The sequence below is a fragment of the Aquarana catesbeiana genome, linkage group LG10 (genome assembly GCF_042186555.1).
Source record: "Aquarana catesbeiana isolate 2022-GZ linkage group LG10, ASM4218655v1, whole genome shotgun sequence".
In the NCBI taxonomy this organism is placed as follows: Eukaryota; Metazoa; Chordata; class Amphibia; order Anura; family Ranidae; genus Aquarana; species Aquarana catesbeiana.
In genome coordinates, this window is record NC_133333.1 from 44,001,124 (window position 1) to 44,014,581 (window position 13,458).

The window sequence follows — 13,458 nt, forward strand, 5'->3', positions numbered from 1 at the left end:
ATGAGCACTTTTGATTTTGAACGTTCGAGTCCCATAGACATCAATGGGGTTCTAACGTTCGTGCGAATTTTCGGTTCGTTCGCAGGCTCTGGTGCGAACCGAACTGGGGGGGTGTTCGGCTCATCCCTACTCTTCAGGTTTCCTATCTCAATAACAATGGTTGTCTGGATAAGAATTGAGCATAAAACTCCCTAGATAGCAAAAAAAGCCTAAGATTCTAACCTTTAGCATTCTGTCAAAATTTTGGGAGAAAAAAAAAGATTGGGTGGAATTACTCTGTCTTCAGTAATCACCAGTGCTTTTTGTATTCATCTACAGTATTTATTGCTATATCTTGTATATAGATTTACAAAGATCTACTACAGAAAAAAAAATAAATTAAGGGTTTCAGAAACTTTTCTTTGGTATTTTAGGAACTGAAAGCAATGATTTTGAACTCCATTATGCAAAAGGCAACGTATAGTCTTTTTTTTCAGATAATATAATATAATATAATATAAAAGAGACAATTTTGATGATTTAACAAATAGCTTGAATGAAAAATACCAACCTATTGAATGAATAATACACACCTATTGACTTTTTTTTAAACATGAATAATAAAAATGTAATAAAATTATCCAAACAGTTGTTTTTTAATTTCATTTTTTTCCCTTTAAGGATCCTAATAGACGCTCAGATTCCATCTATCACAGCAACCAAAGTGCACAACAATAAATCTATCATGAGAGATGACTGGTCTACACTGGAAGAATGATTTTCTGTTGTGCTCTGCAATACCAAAGACATAAGAATCTCAATCATTTTATACATCATTTTATACATGTTATACACCATGGTTTTAGATTTTCCTAAAATATTATAGACTTTGTTTTTCTTTTTTTTTAAATGGTATTGTAAACTGTTCTCACACCGGGGGTTGATTTACTAAAACTGGAGAGTGCAAAATCTGGTACCGCTGTGCATAGAGACTAAAGATAGGCTTCGAGTTCGAGTCAAACTCATGTTTGACTCGAACATCGGCTGTTCGCCAATTCGCTGAACAGCGAACAATTTGGGGTGTTTGCGGCAAATTCGCGGAACACCCTTTAAAAGTCTATGGGAGAAATCAAAAGTGCTAATTTTAAAGGCTTATATGCAAGTTATTGTCATAAAAAGTGTTTGGGGACCTGGGTCCTGCCCCAGGGGACATGGATCAATGCAAAAAAAAAGTTTTAAAAACGGCCCTTTTTCCAGGCGCAGTGATTTTAATACTTAAAGTGAAACAATAAAAGTGTAATATCCCTTTAAATTTTGTACCTGGGGGTGTCTATAGTATGCCTGTAAAGGGGCGCATGTTTCCCGTGTTTAGAACAGTCTGACAGAAAAATGACATTTCAAAGGAAAAAAAGTCATTTGAAACTACTCGCGGCTATTAATGAATTGCCGGTCCGACAATAATCATAAAAGTTCATTGATAAAAATGGCATGGGAATTCCCCACAGGGGAACCCTGAACCAAAATTTAAAAAAAAATGATGTGGGGGTCCCCCTAAATTCCATACCAGGCCCTTCAGGTCTGGCATGGATATTAAGGGGAACCCCGGCCAAAATATTTTTTAAAAATGGCGTGGGGTCCCCCTCAAAATCTATACCAGACCCTTCAGGTCTGGTATGGTTTTTAAGGGGAACTCCGCGCCAAAATTAAAAAAAAATGCAGTGGGGTCTCCCTAAAAATCCATACCAGACCCTTATCCGAGCATGCAACCTGGCAGGCCGCAGGAAAAGAGGGGGGATGAGAGAGCGCCCCCCTCCTGAACCGTACCAGGCCACGTGCCCTCAACATTGGGAGGGTGCTTTGGGGTAGCCCCCCAAAACACCTTGTCCCCATGTTGATGGGGACAAGGGCCTCATCCCCACAACCCTTGCCCGGTGGTTGTGGGGGTCTGCGGGCGGGGAGCTTATCGGAATCTGGAGGCCCCCTTTAATGACCCCAGATCCCAGCCCTTCCCCTGTGTGAAATGGTAAGGCGGTACAAAAGTACCCCTACCATTTCACAAAAAAAGTGTCAAAAATGTTAAAAATGACAAGAGACAGTTTTTGACAATTCCTTTATTTAAATGCTTCTTCTTTCTTCTATCTTCCTTCAGTTTCTTCCTTCTTCTCCTTCCTCCGTTATTTAAGAACCTTTAGCAGAGGAGAAGCGTCACACAGTGGAAGCCTCTCATCATGGTCGGATGTGGAGCGCCCCAGAAGACGAAGGGAAGAAGACACCGGTGCCGCAGAGGAAGATGCCGGACGAGAACACCGGAGGAAGAACCAGAAGAACCAGAAGAAGAAGAAGATTTAGGAAAAAAACCGAAGGAAGATAGAAGATAGAAGAAAGAAGATAGAAGAAAGAAGAAGCATTTAAATAAAGGAATTGTCAAAAACTGTCTCTTGTCATTTTTAACATTTTTGACACTTTTTTTGTGAAATGGTAGGGGTACTTTTGTACCCCCTTACCATTTCACACAGGGGAAGGGCCAGGATCTGGGGGTCCCCTTGTTAAAGGGGGCCTCCAGATTTCAATAAGCCCCCCACCCGCAGTCCCCCACAACCACCAGGCAAGGGTTGTGGGGATGAGGCCCTTGTCCCCAACAACATGGGGACAAGGTGTTTTGGGGGCTACCCCAAAGCACCCTCCCAATGTTGAGGGCATGTGGCCTGGTACAATTCAGGGGGGCGCTCTCTCCTCCCCCCTCTTTTCCTGTGGCCTGCCAGGTTGCGTGCTCAGATAAGGGTCTGGTATGGATTTTTGGGGGGAACCCACACCATTTTTTTTTTAATTTTGGCGCGGGGTTCCCCTTAAAATCCATACCAGAGCTGAAGGGTCTGGTTTAGATTTTGAGAGGGACCCCACGCCATTTTTTTTTTTACATTTTGGCCAGGATTCCCCTTAATTTCCATGCCAGACCTGAAGGGCCTGGTATGGAATTTAGGGGGACCCCCACATCATTTTTTTTTAAATTTTGCTTCGGGGTTCCCCTGTGGGGAATACCCATGCCGTTTTTATCAATGAACTTTTATGTGTATTGTTGGACCGGCAATTCATTAATAGCCGCGAGTAGTTTTCAATGACTTTTTTTCCTTTTAAATGTCATTTTGCTGTCAGACTGTTCTAAACATGGGAAACATGTGCCCCTTTACAGGCATACTATAGACACCCCCCAGGTACAAAATTTAAAGGAATATTACACTTTTATTGTTTCACTTTAAACATTATTAAAATCACTGCTCCCGAAAAAACAGCCTTTTTTAAAACTTTTTTTTGCATTGATCCATGTCCCCTGGGGCAGGACACAGGTCCCCAAACACTTTTTTATGACAATAACTTGCATGTAAGCCTTTAAAATTAGCACTTTTGATTATTCATGTTCGTGTCCCATAGACTTTAATGGTGTTCGCGAATTCGAACATATTTTTTGCCTGTTTGCATGTTCTGGTGCGAACCGAACAGGGGGATGTTTGGCTCATCCCTTATAGAAACCAATCAACTACAAAACAAACAAACTATATCGGGTTAAACAGCGATACAGACATCTTACAAATTATTCTTACATTTCTTAACAGATGTAGAGATTTAGCAACAAAAGCATCAATATGTGAACATGAGCTTTGTGTCAGATTTGAAAAAGATATTACAAGCATACTCAATACAGCACCCATCCAAGGTGGAGGTGTGGGTGGTCTAACTGATCATCCCTGGTAGACATACTCTGATCTCGCATTCACAAAAGGAAACATAGAAAAATTTGTTGGTGAGAGGGGATTTATGTCAGGTATAGTGGGCAAGGGCCCGTACACCTCAGTCAATAGTTAAATCAAATTTACTATAGTTCCCTGAAACCAAATAGTGCCCAAACCCTTACTCTGCTAAAACCTGGAGAATTGCACATGGAAATAATGTTTAGAGCATGATATAATTGCCTAAATAGTACTGAAATATGCAGTATATTATTTAAGCGCTTGCCGATCGCCTCCTGTACATTTACGTTGTAAGAATGGCACGGCTGGGCAAAGTAACGTACCTGACGCGAGCTCCATGACCGTGCCTGCGGGACCCGCGATCGTGTCATGGAGCTGAAGAACGGGGAGATGCCGATGCAAACACAGCATCTCCCCGTTCTGCCTAGTGACAGGACACTGATCCTCTGCTCCCTCTCATCGGGAGCAGTGATCAGTGTCGTGTCACTGCTAGCCCATCCCCCAGACAGTTAGAATCACTCCCTAGGACACACCTAACCCTTCCCCCGCCCCCTAGTGGTTAACCTCTTCACTGTCAGTGACATTTTACAGTAATCAATGCAATTTTATAGCATTGATCGCTGTATTAATGCCAATGGTCCCAAAAATGTGTCTAAATTGTCCGACGTGTCCGCCATAATGTCGCAGTCATGATAAAAATCACTGATCGCCAGCATTAATAGTAAAAATAAAATTATTATTAAAAATGCCATAAAACTATCCCCTATTTTGTAGATGCTATAACTTTTATGTTGAAGAATACGTTTCAGCCTAAACTGAGGAAAAAAGATTTTTTTTATATTTTTGGGGGGATATTTATTATAGCAAAAATTCAAAAATAATGCGTTTTTTTCAAAATTGTCGCTCTTTTTTTGTTTATAGTGCAAAAAATAAAAACCACAGAGGTGATCAAATACCACCAAAAGAAAGCTCTATTTGTGGGAAAAAAGGGTGTCAATTTTGTTTGGGAGCCACCCTACACGCAGGGCAGCCATCAGAAATTTTGGGGCCCCTTACACAGCTTTAGGCCTGCCCCCCCCACCAACATTTCCCAGGACCTGCCCACTGGCCGTCCCACCGAATCTACCCACATTGTGGAGACTGGAGGAATAGATGAATGGATGGACGATGCTGGGTGTGGATGTACATACATTGTGGAGACTGGAGGAATGGATGTATGGATGATGGACGTGGATGTGGATACATTGTGGAGACTGGAGGGATGGATGGATGATGCTGGACATGGATACAGTGTAGAGAGGGATGGATGATGCTTAGCATGCATTACAAAGGGACCCCCGTCAAAGTCTTGCCTATAGTGTAGCATGCATTACAAAGAGACCCCCTTAAAGTCTTTCCTATAGTGTAGCATATATTACAAAGTGGACCTGTCAGAGTCCTGCCTATAGCCTAGCATGCATTACAAAGGGCCCCTATTACAGTACTGCTTATAGTGTAATATGCGTTACAGTGGGGAGGGGATGGGGGGCATGACTTATAGGGGATGTGTATCTGAGTCCTGACTATAGGGAAATATGCATTACAAAGCGGACCTGTCGGAGCCCTGCCTATTGGATGACACGGGGTCCATTAGTTCTGCCTATAGTTTAGCATGCATTACAGAGGGTAATGTTGGAGCCCCACCTACAGGTTGGTAAAGGGGGTGTGTCTGAGCCCTCCTATAGGCTCAGGTTCATTACAAAGCCCTGCCTATAATGTATCATGCAATACAAAGAGGACCTGTCATAGTTCTGCCTATAATGTAACATGCAATACAAAGAGGGTCTGTCAGAATCCCATCTTTAGGGCAGAAGCCATGCCAGCAGAGAGATTGAGATAGTCAGAGTCCATATTTCCATTCATGTCTGTCTATGGTCAGATGCACCTGAGTGGTGATGAAGATGATTGAGTTCAGTGGCAGCTGGAGCTCAAAATTTTTGGGGGGCGCAAACAAACTGAAAAAATTTTGAAAAAAAACCCATCAATCGCAGCCTCACTGTGCCCATCAAACGCAGCCACTGTGCCATCAAACGCTGCCACTGTGCCATCGAATGCTGCCACTGTGCCATCAAACACTGACACTGTGCCCGTCAAACGCTGCCACTGTGCCATCAAATGCCTCTGTGCCATCAAACGCTGACACTGTGCCCATCAAATGCTGCCACTGTGCCATCAAACGCTGACACTGTGCCCATCAAATGATGACACTGTGCCCATCAAACGATGCCACTGTGCCCATCAAATGATGACACTGTGCCCATAAAACGATGCCACTGTGCCATCAAACGCAGCCACTGTGGCATCAAACGCAGCCACTGTGCCCATCAAATGCTGCCACTGTGCCCATCAATTGCACCTACTGTGCCCATCAAATGCTGCCAGTGTGACCCCCGCCTGTTCGCCGTCTGCCCGGCACTTACCCTGTCTTGGTGGGGCAGCGGGTGACGGCGACAAGCGGGGTCCTTCATGTCTCCTGCAGGCACTACTCGACACCGTCACCGTCCTCATCTCCGACTCTCATCCTCTCGTCCCACCAGGCATCCAATAGCGATGCCTGTTGTTTCAGCCAATCAGGTGATAGGTAACCCTAATTGGCTGAGAGGCAGGTCAATGTTAGGGAAGTGATGTATTCGATTTCCTGACACAACACTGAGTAATCAGCGAACGCACAGCGTTGCACCCGCTGTTTACCCTCTTGGAAGCATATTTGAGCCTATGGCTCTAATCAGGCTCTTCCAAAAAAACCCAGCCGCTGTAATTCATATTCCAGGTGCCCCACAAGGGGCCGGGCACATAAATAGGGGGCGGCAGCGGCAACGATAGATTCATGCATTGCATGAATATGTCTATGTGAGAGAGCAGGAGGGGGGGCAGCGCTCCTGCGCCCTTTATGGTCTGATTGAGTTACCTTGTGAAAATGAATGAGGATGACTCTGTTTGGGGATGAGAGTTGGTGATGTAACCCCAATCTTCACCCAGAGTCATCCCCATCCATTTTCACAATGTAACTTAATTATGCCAGCTTATCAGCCTCAGGTGTCCCAACTACAGAGAAGGAGATTAAAATAAAGTCCAAATATACAGCACATATATGGCACTTACCCTCCCACGCCACTCTCTCCTATCTGCATGCTCCTAATAGGGCTGGGTCATTCACCACTGATGAACTGACCACACCCCCTGCCCGAGTCCTGGCCAATCAGAACTAACCTAGCAGCAGCAGCTAGCGGGCTCTGCCTCAGCAGGGAAAGAAGAAGAGCTTCGATCATCTGCGGAGAAAGGGGGGGCTGCTAGTTAAAGGCAGTGGGGACTCAGCTCAGACTTAAATGTAAGCTTCCTCCCTGCTTCTCTATAGCGGCTGCCTGGGGGGGTTTAAAGCAAAAGAAAGGCGGCAGCTCATGTATATGTGTATGCTCCCTTCTCCCTCTCTATAGCGGGCGCTGGAGGGGGGAAGGATGGCCCGGCCAGTCGGGCCCCTTGGGATGCTCGGGCCCCTTACAGGAGTACTGCCTGTACCCCCCTGATGGTGGCCCTGCCTGCACGACTGCGCAATTGTCAGTTAAAGCAATGCAGTGCCAAATCGCAAAAAGTGCTCTGGTCTTTGGCCAGCAAAATGGTCCTGGGCTTAAGTGGTTAAAAATAATATGCTTTTAAACTGTGTGAAAACGTGATTTCTACACTGAAATATCTTTAAAAGTCTGAGAAGAGATAAATTCCCCGTTTTTGTACAATTAGGTGCCAACACATCTCAGCATGCTCAGCCCTGCAAATAGCTCTCATTTTAGCTCCAATATCTTTTTACAAGACGCTATAGTAAATACCAAAATGAGCGCTGAGTTAAAGAGCTTTTTTTGGAAGTGAAAATCTGCGCTATTATAGTCCAATGCAAGTTTTAGCCATTGATTCTAATGGAACAAGTGTAACTTTCACAAATAAATCCTGAGATGAAATGTATCTTTCTCTGAAATAAATTTTCCTTTGCAACATTGTTGCTTCTACTTCAAATATTTTGTTTTTATGAATGCTAGAATGTGGAATGTTTTGGTAAAATATATTTGTCTCTGTCACTTTCACTTGTTTCTCGCCATCACACAACAATCTTTACCCAAACTCACACAGGTGTCTTTACAAAGCACAAACAATACCATTGTTGGTGCAAATTTGAAATGAGTCACAATTTTTTGTGCTTTTTATTATTTCCAAATAATCATAATTTGAGCCCAAAAAATGTGATATGTGTACCAACATCAGAAATCAAAATGTAATTCCCAAAAATTTGAGGGTAATATCACTATTCTACACCCACCCACAAAGAACCAGCAAATATCACAGAATAAATCAAGAAGAATAACTCTTGTGTAATGTAATTCCATCACTTGTATGTCCAAAGAAATGCAGTGGGAGGTTTTCACATGTGTCAGCTCCGTGGCTTAGAGGTTAGAACTTTTGCTTAGCATCCCTGAGCATCTGGGTTTGATTCCCAATGTAGTATTTATGTGTAGGAGGGTTCCACCATCATTGCAATTCTTGCCAGATACACATCCAATCAAAAGTATTGGGACGCCTGCCTTTACAAACACATGAACTTTAATGGCCAGCCCAGTCTTAGTCCGTAGGGTTAAAATTTGATTTGGCCCCCCTTTGCAGCTAGAATAGATTCTGGGAAGGCTAGGAAAGCTGTCCATAAGGTTTAGTGTGTCTATGGAAATGTTTGACCATTCTTCCAGAAGTGCATTTGTGAGGTCAGGCACTGATGTTGGATTAGAAGGCCTGGCTTGCAGTCTCTGCTCTAATTCAGCCAAAAGGTGTTCTATCAGGTTGAGGTCAGGAGTCTGTGCATCCAGTCAAGTTCCTCCACCCTAAACTCGCTCATCCATGTCTTTATGGACCTTGCTTTGTGCAGTCATGTTGGAAAAGGAAGGAGCCATCCCCAAATTGTTCCCACAAAGTTGGGAGCATGAAATTGTTCAAAAAGTTTCGGTATGCTGATGCCTAAGAAGTTCCCTTCACTGTAACTAAGAGGCCAAGCCCAACCCCACATCATAATCCCCCTCCATCAAATGATTTGGACCAGTGCACAAAGCAAGGTCCATAAAAGCATGGATGAGCGAGTTTGGGGTGGAGGAACTTGACTGACCTGGACAGAGTCCTGACCTCAACACAACAGAACACATTGGGGATGAATTAGAGCAGAGACTGTAAGCCAGGCCTTCTCATCCAACATCAGTGCCTGACCTCACAAATGCACTTGAAAGAATGGTCAAACATTCCCATAGACACACTCTTAATCCTTGTGGACAGCCTTCCCAGAAGAGTTGAAGCTGTTATAGCTGCAAAGGGTGGGCCAAATGAATTTTGAATTTTGAACCCAACGTACTAAGACTGGGATGCCATTACAGTTCATGTTCGTTTAAAGGCAGGCGTCCCAATACTTAGGCCAATATATTGTATATTGCTTGTGACACTGAGCATGGCTATGGACTTAGGGCTGGTTCACACCACAGAGATGCAGAGAACATGTGGGAGGCTGCCTGCTGGCTAAGTGGGTAGCAATTCTGTCTAGCAGCACTGAGGTTGCTGATTCAATTCCCCAACATCCTAATGTTTGTGTCAAAGTTTATATGCTCTCCCTGTGTGGGTTTCTCACTACAATCCAAAGATATGCTGGCATTTTATTTGTCTCCTGTTGAAATAGTCTCTAATCTAAGAAAGTTAGTTTTGGACTTTATATTGGAAGCTCATTGCAGCCAGGGACTGTTATATAATGTTTGTTAGCACTAATCATGCCCAGGGACCTGGACATTTAAAATTGTAAGGTTTACACTGCACAGGTACATATGCTTAGAAAACTGTTGCTTTATGTGCATGCAAATGGACTTCGATCTTTGGCCTGTAGTTTGATGCACATAGCCAAGGGCTAACACAGTGGCAAATAGTATTATGTTTTCCTGCCCATCAGGTGCAATCACTTTAGACATACACGAACAGATAGATTGAAAGATACTGGTGGGCGTGTGTCAGTGTTAACAATACAACCTACCTCATATAAAGGGCTGCAGTAGGGGGGTTCGTTTGGCCTAAGAAGGCCAGGTTTTTTGCTGTGATTTGTGGGGGGCGAAGGAATGATATTGTGCCTATTGACAAACGCCCAACTAGGGCTGTTTGTTTGCTGAAATTATTGTGCATTCTTTTCATCAAAAGTGGGTTTATGTGGCCTTGCTTTCAATGTTGTGTGTGTATTGCTCCTGTCTGACTATGCAAACATGGTTTGGGAGCATATGCTGACCTTCTACTCTTTTATCTCATTGCTTAATCATATACACAGAAATGCAGCTTCCAGAAGTACATGGTCACCAATGTATGCATATGTGTGGATTTGTGGGGTGGTGGCGGGTGTTATATTTTGAACATGTGGCTTTTTTAATATTATGTTGGAATGCTTTGTAGGAATAATGACTGTTAAGTATGTTTCTATAATCTTTCAGATAAAAATGTGATGTGTTACCCGTTATACACTAACAGTAAAGCTGTGTCCACTAAATTTTAGATTGTAAGCTCCTATGATCAGGGCCCTGAAAACCCAATTGCTAACTGTTTTGCTAAATGTAGCACCATATATCCTGTAGCAACTTTTTTTGAAGCTAGTAAATGTACATAATTTAGTTTCTGCTGGCAAAATAAAAGTAAATTATTGAGCTTTTTTATTGTTTTTTTCCTCTTTTCTTTCTTCTTTTTTAATAAGTTTTGGGGTGGTGGTTTTGGGGAAGTGCAAGATCTTTTACATATTAGGCTGCTTTCACACTGGAGGCGCTTTACAGGTGCTAAAATAGCGCCTGTATAGAGCCTCTCCTCTCACTCCAGTGTGAACTGGCCCTGACCCTAGGTTCACACCTATGCATTTTTAGTGCGTTTTCAGAATTACTCTACAGTCCATTTTAACAAGGTTTCCTATGGTACTAGTTCATTTTGCAGCCAGTGTGTTTTTGGAAATGGTCAGGGACTTTTTTCACGCAATTTGTGGGTAATAGATTTCAAAAGAACTGCACCAGAAATTCAACTGTTGCGTTTGTGATGTTAGTTTTGATGTGTTTTGCGGTTATTTTTTTTACACTGTATATAGCCGGTTGCTAACCGGGGGGGGGGGGGGGCGGGAAGCCAGCTGCTGCGTCCTTAACCAATGAATCTTCAGCTGTCAGTGGCTTCCCCATTGAAAGTACAAAAAAATGCAAAAACTGCATGGGGTCCCCCCTAGGTCTATACCAGGCTCTTCGGGTCTAGTATGGATTCAGAGGGGATCCTCTCATGCCAAAATTCAACAAAAATGGCATGCCCCCCATTACCAGGCCCTTTGGGTCTGGTCTGAATATTAAGGGGAACCCCTGCATTAAATATTAAATTGCATGGGAGTCCCCCCAAAATCCATACCAGGCCCTTAAGGTCTGGTATGGATATTAAGGGTAAACCCGCATCAAAAAAATTGCGTGGGGGTCCCCCCAAAATCCATACCAGGCCCTTCAGGTCTGGTATGGATAGTAAGGGGAACCCTACACCAAAATTTAAAAAAAAAATGGTGTGGGGGTCGCCCCCCAAAATCCATAACAATCCCTTTATTGTGGGAGACATGACTTGGGGGAGGAGACCACTCAGAGTTATTTTACAATAAAGGAATTGTCAAAAACCGGCTACAGTTTTTTGTCACATTTTACTTTTTTTGGTGAATGAGTAGGGGTACAATGTACCCGATACCCATTTAAATGGAGGGATCTGGGGGCCCCCTTGTTAAATGATCAAATAATCATAGCAGACCTGAAGGGCCTGGTATTGATTTTGGGGGGAATCCCACACAATTTTTTTTGATGCAGGGTTCCCCTTAATATTCATACCAGACCCAAAGGGCCTGGTAATGGACTGGGGGGAGAACTCACACCGTTTTTTTTTATGATTTTTATCTCTATTGCCAGGATCCGACAATACATTACAGCCGCAAGCAGTTTTAAATAACATTTTTTCCCTTTAGAAATGTCATTTTGCTGTGGTACTGTTCCAACCATGAGAAAGATGTGCTACTTTACAAGCATACTAAGGATACCCCCCAGGCATGATAGTAAAAGGAATATTTCATTTTTATTGTTTCCCCGCTCCTGAAAAAAACTGCAGTTTTTCAAACTTTTTTTTTCATTGATACATGTCCCCTGGGGCAGGAACCGGGTCCTCATACACTTTTTATGGCAATAACTTGCATATAAGCCCTTAAAATGAGCACTTTTGATTTCTCATGTTCATGTCTCATAGACTTTAACGATGTTCGCACACATTCTTCGCCAGTTCTGGTGAGAACCGAACCGGGGGCGTTCGGCTCATCCCTACCCAATGCCACATGAGCATGGTTGGTACCATAATATAAATGTCTTAAATGCAAAACATTATTGTAAACAATGAAAAGAATAATTAGCGAATGCACATCAGTTTGCTTTATTCCATCATTTTAACTCTTCAAATGCATGCAATGGTATTTAATTATTCAATAATATTATGGTGTGGAATTAAAAAAATCAGCTATTCAAAAATCAAGGAAAAAACGTGGGGGCCCCCTCCAGTGCATACAAGGCCTTTTGGATCTGGTATGGACTTTAAGGGGAATTCAAAGTCAACATGTAAAAAAAATTGGCGTCCTGCCGGCCCTTTTAGCCTGAAATGGGTCCAAAATTATCAAAATCGCACTCCCGGCCCTTTTAGCCTGAAAATGGTCCAAAATTGCTAAAAGCACACTGCCAGCCCTTTTAGCCCGAAAATGGTCCAAAATTACTAAAATCGCGCTGCCGGCCCTTTTAGCCCAAAATGGGTCCAAAATGACCACAATTGCACACCCGGGCCCTTTTAGCCCGAAAAAGATCCAAAAATTACAAAAATCGCACTGCCGGCCCTTATAGCCCGAAATGGGTAGAAAATGACCAAAATTGCACTGCCGGCCCTTTTAGCCTGAATTGACTCCAAAATGACCAAAATCGCATCCAAAGCCCTTTTAGCGCAAAATGGGTCCAAAATGACAAAAATCGCATTGCCGGCCCTTTTGGCCCAAAATGGGTCCAAAATGACAAAAATCGCACTCCTGGCTCTTTTAGCCCAAAAATGGACCACAATTACTAAAATTGCACTGTCGGCCCTTTAAACCAGAAATGGGTCCAAAATGACAAAAATCGTACTGCCGGCTCTTTCAGCCCGAAATGGGTCCAAAATGACCAAAATCGCGATCCCAGCCCTTTAAGCCCGAAATCCATCCAAAATGAGCAAAATCGCACCCCCGGACCTTTTAGCCTGAAATCCGTCCAAAATGAGCAAAATCGCACCCCGGACCTTTTAGCCGGAAATGGGTTCAAAATGACCAAAATCGCACCCCCGGCCCTTTTAGAAGGAAATCGATCCAAAATGACCGAAATCGCACTCCCGTCTCTTTTAGCCAGAAAAAGGTCCAAAAATTACAAAAATCGCACTGCCGGCCCTTATAGCCCGAAATGGGTAGAAAATGACCAAAATTGCACTGCCGGACCTTTGAGCCTGAAATAGGTCCAAAATTACCAAAATCGCACCCAAAACCCTTTTAGCCCAAAACGGGTCCAAAATGACAAAAATTGCATTGCCGGCCCTTTTGGCCCGAAAAGGGTCCAAAATGACCAAAATCACACTCCCCACCCTT

General features: G+C 43.3%; 1 protein-coding gene across 1 annotated transcript in view; it reads left to right on the plus strand.

Moving 5' to 3' along the window:
• Positions 1-2,410, plus strand: part of LOC141110635 (cell adhesion molecule CEACAM1-like) — a 165,261-nt gene extending 162,851 nt beyond the window's left edge. The window contains exon 13 of the mRNA XM_073602088.1: positions 2,129-2,410. The gene's annotated coding sequence lies outside the window, so the exon portion shown is untranslated. The remainder of the gene's footprint in view (positions 1-2,128) is intronic.
• The last annotated feature ends 11,048 nt before the right edge of the window (positions 2,411-13,458 follow it).